The 7,603-nt window shown below is 39.9% G+C and overlaps 1 non-coding gene across 1 annotated transcript; it reads left to right on the plus strand.

Annotated features, from left to right (window-relative positions):
• The first annotated feature begins 6,528 nt into the window (after positions 1 to 6,528).
• LOC112761858 (small nucleolar RNA R71) lies at positions 6,529 to 6,632 on the plus strand. The gene has a single exon (XR_003182230.1). It is a non-coding gene; the product is annotated as a small nucleolar RNA R71 (small nucleolar RNA).
• Positions 6,633 to 7,603: the final 971 nt, after the last annotated feature.

A 7,603-nucleotide genomic window follows, 5' to 3' on the forward strand; every position in this document is an offset into this window, starting at 1 on the left:
TTAGCAAGATAACGATTATCAATTATGCTGAGTTCGATAATGTTGAGTCACTGATTTCTTAACCAAGACCAAAAGGGGAAAAAGTAAATTGCTGGAATAATAAAAGTGTCCTTAGATGAGAAGCAATGGCAACTTAAATCAAAGAGAACAATCATAAACTGAAAATACCTTGAATATCATTAATTCAAATAGAAATCTGTAACATGGAATAATTCATAAATTAAATTATAATAATCAATTCAAATATTGGAATCAAATAAATAAAGGTAAAATTGAAATAAAGGAACATTAAAACCTGGATCCAGAGTTACTCCCAAAATAAGAAGAAGTGCTAAATCCTAAGAGAGAGAATCTCTCTCTAAACTAAATCTAAATCATGAAGACTAGAAATTGGTGAGCTCTCTCTGAATGGATGCATTTCTCTACTTTATAACCTCTAATCTATGCTTTCTGGGCCGAAAACTAGGTCAGAAACAGCCCAGAAATTGCCCCCTGCATATTCTGGTACGTTCAGGTCGCGGAGGCGTCGTCCACGCGGCCGCGCGGATTGAAGTTCGCAGATGCGACGCATCCGCGTGGATCACGCGTTCGCGTCATCTAGCATCAAGGCAACTATAATATATTATATATCAAATCGAAGCCCCGGACGTTAGCTTTCCAACGCAACTGAAACCGCATCGTTTGGACCTCTGTAGCTAAAGTTATAGCTGTTTGAGTGCGAAGAGGTCAGGCTGGACAGCTTAGCAGTTTCTCCAACTTCTTGTATTCCTTCCACTTTTGCATGCTTCCTTTCCATCCTCTGAGCCATTCCTGCCCTGTAATCTCTGAAAACACTTAACACACATATCAAGGCATCTAATGGTAATAAGAGAGGATTAATAATAAGAAGATATAAGATCAAAGAAGCATGTTTTCAATCATAGCACAAAACCAGGAAGGAAAATATAAAACATGCAAATAGTATGAATAAGTGGGTAAAGAGTTGATAAAAATCACTCAATTGAGCACAAGATAAACCATGAAATAGTGGTTTATCAATGGACCCATGAAGTCAATGCCCCAAACATAAAAAATTTCACAGAAAAGCATAATCTGTTGAGGCATCTCATCCCTCTTGGATATATTACCAAACCTTTGGCATGGGGAACAAGATTTACAAAAAGCAGCAGCATCTTTAAAAAGAGTAGGCCACCAGAATTCACAGTCTAAAATTTCCCTAGCTGTTCTTTGTGGGCCAAAATGTCCTCCACTCTCAGAAGAGTGGCAGCCTCTAAAATGGACTGAAATTCAGATTGGGGCACACACCTTCTAATTACCTGGTCAGCACCACACCTCCATAAGTATGGATCATCCCATATATATTATTTAGACTCGCTTTTCAGCTTGTCTCTCTGATGCTTAGTAAAATTGGGAGGGAAAGCATGGCTAACTAGATAATTAGCTACAGGTGCATACCAAAGGACTACTTCAGATACTGCATTCAAGCTATCAAATGGAAAAGCATCATTTATAGGAGTGGAGTCATCCTTAATGTGCTCAAGGCGACTCAAGTGGTCTGCCACTAAATTCTGGTTACCACTCCTATCCTTAATTTTTAAACCAAATTCTTGCAACAGCAGTATCCAACATATCAACCTTGGTTTGAACTCTTTTTTAGCTAATAAATATTTTAGAGCTGCATGGTCTGAGTACATGATAAACCACTATTTTATGGTTTATATTGTGTTTAATTGTGTGGTTTTATCATGATCCTTACCCACTTATTCATTAATTTAGCATGCATTTATATTTCCTTCCTGAAATTATTACATGATTGAAAATTGCTTCCTAGGGACTTTTAATTATGCATTTTAATTCTCCTTTATTCCATTCGATGCCGTGATCTGTGTGTTAAACGTTTCAGGCTTTATAGGGCATGAATGAGTTGGATATTGGAAAGGAAGCTAGCAAAAATGGAAGGAACACAAGAAATTGAGGAGATAACCAGCGAGAAGTAACGCGGCCGCATGGCTCACGCGACCGCGCAGAAGAGGAGAAATCGCAGTGACGCGGCCGCATGGCTCACGCGATTGCGCGGATTGGAAAAGCACAAGTGACGCGGAGGCATGGACGACGCGAACGCGTGGCAGGGAAAAACGCGAATGACGCGTCCGCATGGATGACGCGATCGCGTGACATGCGCGATCTGCATAATCTGCAGAATTCACTGGGGGCAATTTTGGACCCTATTTTGACCCAGTTTTCGGTCCAGAACAACAGACTAGAGCCAGAGAACATGCAGAAACCAACGACAACATTCATTCTGCACAGTTTTAGTTTTAGATCTAGTTTTCTACTCCTCCCCTAGGTTTTCTCTCTACACATTCATAGTTCTTAGGATTTTAATTTTCTCTTGCTTTTGCATTGGGATATTGAGAAGAGCTATTTCCTCATCAAGACTTCGTCATTCTAGTTCGTTTTCTTTACTTGGCTTTACTCTTCCATGTCCTTTACTTTGTTTAATTTTACCATTGGAATATTTTTAGGATTATTTAATACAAGGATCACTTTTATTTTTAATTGACTATTTTTATTTTTATTTACAATGTCTTTCTTTAATTCCTTTTCATATGCTATGAATTTTACATTCACAATGAGCGAGTAGTTCCCTAACTTGATGGGAAATTGTTTGAAAGGAACCCTTAAGTTGGAAGGCTTGAAAGAAAAATTGTAATTGGGTTTATGGTTGGATTGCCTTCTAGTCACTAACACCAATCTCTTTTAATTAAGTGGATTGCAACTTGTGAACAGACGTAGCATTCCAACTTGTTTGACTTTTCCTTACCTAGTAAAGGATAACTAAACAGGACAACCTTTAATTGTCAATTAATCTTGAGAGTATTCCAACAATAATAGGGATTCCAACTAATCAACTCCCAGTCAAGGCTTTTATTTACATTATTCAAATTCTCCAATTTAATTCCCTGTTCACTCAACTCAAACCTTTTTGGAAATATCTGATTAATAAAATAGCACACTTTTCTGCAACTCGTTGGGAGACGACCTGGGATTCATACTCCCAGTATTTTAATTTCAATTTTCTGTGACACCCTTTTAAATTGATAGGCAGATTTCTGGCGAGTTAAGAACTATACTTGCAACGCATATAAATTAACAATTTTTAATTCGCCAATTTCTGCCCGCATCAGTACACTACCACCTTAGTACCAAGTAAATAAGCTCGGAATTTATCCAGAGCAAAAACAATAGCAAGAAGCTCTTTTTTAGTAGTAGTGTAATTAGACTGAGCAGCATCTAAGGTCTTAGACGCATAAGCAATTACGAAAGGATCTTTACCTTCGCGCTGAGCCAGCGTCGCTCCTACTGTATGGTTGGAGGCATCACACATAATCTCAAAAGTCTGGCTCCAGTCTGGTCCTCTCACAATTGGAGCTTGAGTCAGGGCGATCTTCAGCTTATCAAATGCTTGCATGCAATCCTCACTGAACTCGAATTCAATATCTTTTTGCAGCAGTCTGGATAAAGGTAATGCTACCTTACTGAAGTCCTTAATGAATCTCCTGTAAAAACCTGCATGGCCACGGAACAAACGGACTTCCCTCACGGAGGAGGGGTAAGGTAAACTAGAAATGACATCTACCTTTGCTGGATCTACAGAAATACCAGTATTGGAGACAACATGTCCTAGAACAATCCATTGTTTTACCATAAAATGACACTTTTCAAAATTCAATACAAGGTTTGAACTAACACACATGTCTAATACTCTAACCAAACTATCCAAGCAAAGGTTAAATGAATCACCATATATGCTAAAATCATCCACGAAAACTTCCATACAGTTTTCAATAAGATCTGAAAAGATACTCATCATGCATCTTTGAAAAGTAGCTGGTGCATTACATAAGCCAAAAGGCATCCTTTTGTATACATACGTTCCAAAGGGACATGTAAAAGTAGTCTTCTCCTAATCTTCAGGAGCTATATGAATTTGAAAGTAGCCTGTATAACCATCTAAAAAGCAATAATGGGATTTACCTGACAGGCAATCGAGCATCTGATCAATAAATGGCAAGGGGTAATGATCCTTGCGAGTAGCTTGGTTGAGATGCTTGTAATCAATGCAAACCCTCCATGAATTCTGCACTCTAGTTGTCAGGAGCTCTCCATGCTCATTCTTTACTGTTGTGACTCCAGACTTTTTGGGCACCACTTGTACTGGACTGACCTATTCACTGTCTGAGATGGGGTAAATGATATCTGCTTCAAGTAGCCTGGTCACTTCTTTCTTGATAACTTCTAAGATGGTGGGATTCAATCTTCTTTGGGATTGACGGACAGGCTTTGATTCCTCTTCTAAGTATATTCTGTGCTCACAAACTTGAGGGCTGATGCCTACTATATCCGCCAAGCTCTATCCAATTGCTTTCTTGTGTTTTCTCAGCACACTGAGCAGTTGCTTCTCCTGTTAAAGAGTGAGTTCCCTTGCAATGATAATTAGAAACTTCTAATTATCCTCAAGGTAAGCATACTTGAGGTGTGGAGGAAGGGGCTTCAATACCAATTTCTGCCCATGGCTAGGCTCTGGATCATCCGGGGCTAGTGATAATGGCAAAGGGTCCTCATTATGTTTAGAGGGTGTCCCCACACTTGGACCTTGCTCCATGTGCTTCTCTTCTACTTCTTCTTGGTGAACTTCAGCTACAATTTCATCAATGATGTTGTACTGGAAGATAGAATGATCTTCCGGAGGGTGCTTCATAGCTTCATTTAAACTGAAACTCACTGCTCTGCCATCTATCTCAAAGGAGTAAGTTCCTGAGAATGCATCCAGCTTGAACTTCGAAGTCTTCAGGAATGGTCTTCCAAGCAGGATTGATGATGGTCTTCCTGAGTCATTAGGGGGCATTTCCAGGATATAGAAGTCAATGGAAAATGTGAACCCCTTAATGCTTACTAATACATCTTCAGCAATTCCAACTACTGTAATAATGCTTTTATCTGCTAACACAAAACGAGCTACCGACCTTTTTAAGGGAGGGAGCCTCAAAGCATCATATATAGGCAATGGCATTATACTAACACACGCTCCTAAATCACACATGCAGTCAGAAAATATTACACCCCAATGGTACAGTTAACCATGCATGGACCTGGATCACTACATTTTTCAGGTATACCTCCCATTAAAGCAGATATAAAACTACCTAAAGGAATAGTTTTTAATTCATTAATTTTATCTTTATGTATGCATAAATCCTTCAGAAACTTTGCATATTTAGGTACTTGTTGAATAACATAAAAAAGGGAAACAGTTACCTCAACCTTTTTGAAAATTTCTACCATTTTGGGATCAAGTTCCATCTGCTTTCTGGACTTCCTTGCAAGGTGTGGAAATGGGATAGGAATGGCGCCACTTGCAGCTTCTGCATCCTTTGGTAATCCATTCCTTGGTTGAACTACTTCTTCTTCAACCTTGTCTTGTACTTCCTCTTCCTCTTCAGCATCTTCCACTTCTACCATATCCTCAACTGGGGCGTGTACTTGTGGGCTTGACTCCTCATGATTCCTCTCTGGCAGTATAGTTCCAGACCTCAAAGTGATGGCATTGATGCCACCTTTGGGATTAGATAAGGGTTGAGAAAGAATTCTACTCGAGCTTAAAGGCTGGTTGGTGGAAGCAGGTAATGAATCTATCCGGGAGACGAGAGCTTGTAAAGTGGCATTCAGACCATTTAAAGTAGAGTTCAGTGTAGTCTGCATATCTTGTTGTCCTTGTGCAAGAGAATGAAGCATCTCGTCATTTGATGAGGAAGTAGGATAAGTGATCTGAGGGACCTGTTATTGGTTGTGCTGGGGTCCTTGTGACTGCCTTAGGTGAGGAGCTCTGTAAGGCTGGTTCTAATTCTACTGTCTGTTGTTGTTATTCCACCTTTGATTTCTATTGTTGTCTCTGCCTCCTCTGTTATAGTTGTTCCTCCAGCCATGGTTGGAATTATCTCTCCAACTCTGGTTGGAGTTGTCCTGGCACCTTGGTTATAGTTCCCACCTTGGTTGTAGTTGCCGCCTTGTTGATTGTATCCTTGACTCGGGCGGTCATAGATGTTATGAGTAGCTGCCACAATGTTGTCTTCTTGTTGGAGTTGCGGACATCCATCAGTATAATGACTATAATCAGCACAGATTCTGCATACTTTTTGGGGGACTAATTGTTGGCTTTGTTGTGGCGAGGGAGGCTGTTGTTGTTGTTGATTCAACTGCATTTGCTTCAGTAGGTTGGTCATTTCACATATACTCTGTGTAAGAGCAGAAGTCTCAGTGCTAGAGAAAACTTCTGCAACAGCCTTTGAGTGGCTGTTCCTGTGCCTGTGATTCCTGGTGGACTCAGCTAAATCACTAATCAGTTGCCATGCTTCATCTGCGGTCTTATACTTTTTCAGAGAATCATTACTAGCACCATCTAATGTAGTCTTATCCCTAGGCTTCATACCTTGAGTGAAATAGCTGATCAACACTAGCTTGTCAATCATGTGATGGGGGCATGTGTCCAAAAGGTTCTTAAAATGCTCCCAGTACTCATAGAGAGTTTCTGATTCACCTTGAACAATGCAGGAGATCTCTTTTCATAATCTATCTGTAACTTTAGCTGGAAAGTATTTTTCCAAGAATTCTCTCCTGAGTGTATCCCAGTTGGTAACAGTTGCTTCAGGTTGGGAGTAGTACCACTCCCTCGCCTTTCCCTCAAGAAAAAATGGGAAGGCGGTTAACAGAATAGAAGTTTCATTTGCACCATGACACCTAACAATAGAACAGGCTGTCTGGAAATCCCTAAGGTTCTTGATAGGCTCCTGAGTAGGTAAGCCATGAAACTTGGGCATCAAGTTGATTAGTGCAGTTTTCAGTTCAAAATCTTCAGCCAGATTTGGATGACGCACTTGATACGGCTGCAATGTAAAATCCGGGGCTCCAGCTTCCTGGAGAGTAATCCTCCTAGGTGCTGCCATTCTATCTGCACGTGAATCAACTGAATCAGTAGTAAAGGAGCTTGTTTCGCTCTCAGATGGTGGTTCAGATTTGCCCTCAGATGAGACTGGTGAATCGATTACAATCACTTCACCACCCTCAGAGGCTAACCGACGTCGAGCTCGCCTAATACGTGAAATAGTTCTTTCAATTTCAGGATCAAATGCGGCTAAGCTCAGATCAGGCAGTGAATGCGTCATTCAATGAAAAAAACATATAGCTCATGGTAATAAAATAAAAATAAAAAATAAAGATAAAAATAAAAAATGTACACTAATTAATAATTTAGCACACAATTGCAACTCCCCGGCAACGGTGCCAAAAATTGATGGAGTAAGATGGGAGTCGGCCAATTAAGAAGTGAATGTGAAAACAGCGTTGCGAGTATAACTCTTAACCAGCTGAAATCCGCCTCATCAATTTAGAAAGATTGTCACAAAAGTTTAGAATAAAAATACTGGGAGTATGAGTCCCAGGTCGTCTCCCAACGAGTTGCTAAAAAGGATGCTAATTTATTAATCAGGAATTTTTTCTGAGAGATTTTTAGAGTGAATGACAGAAAATAAATAATTATAAATTA

Source organism: Arachis hypogaea, chromosome 16 (assembly GCF_003086295.3).
Source record: "Arachis hypogaea cultivar Tifrunner chromosome 16, arahy.Tifrunner.gnm2.J5K5, whole genome shotgun sequence".
NCBI lineage: Eukaryota > Viridiplantae > Streptophyta > Magnoliopsida > Fabales > Fabaceae > Arachis > Arachis hypogaea.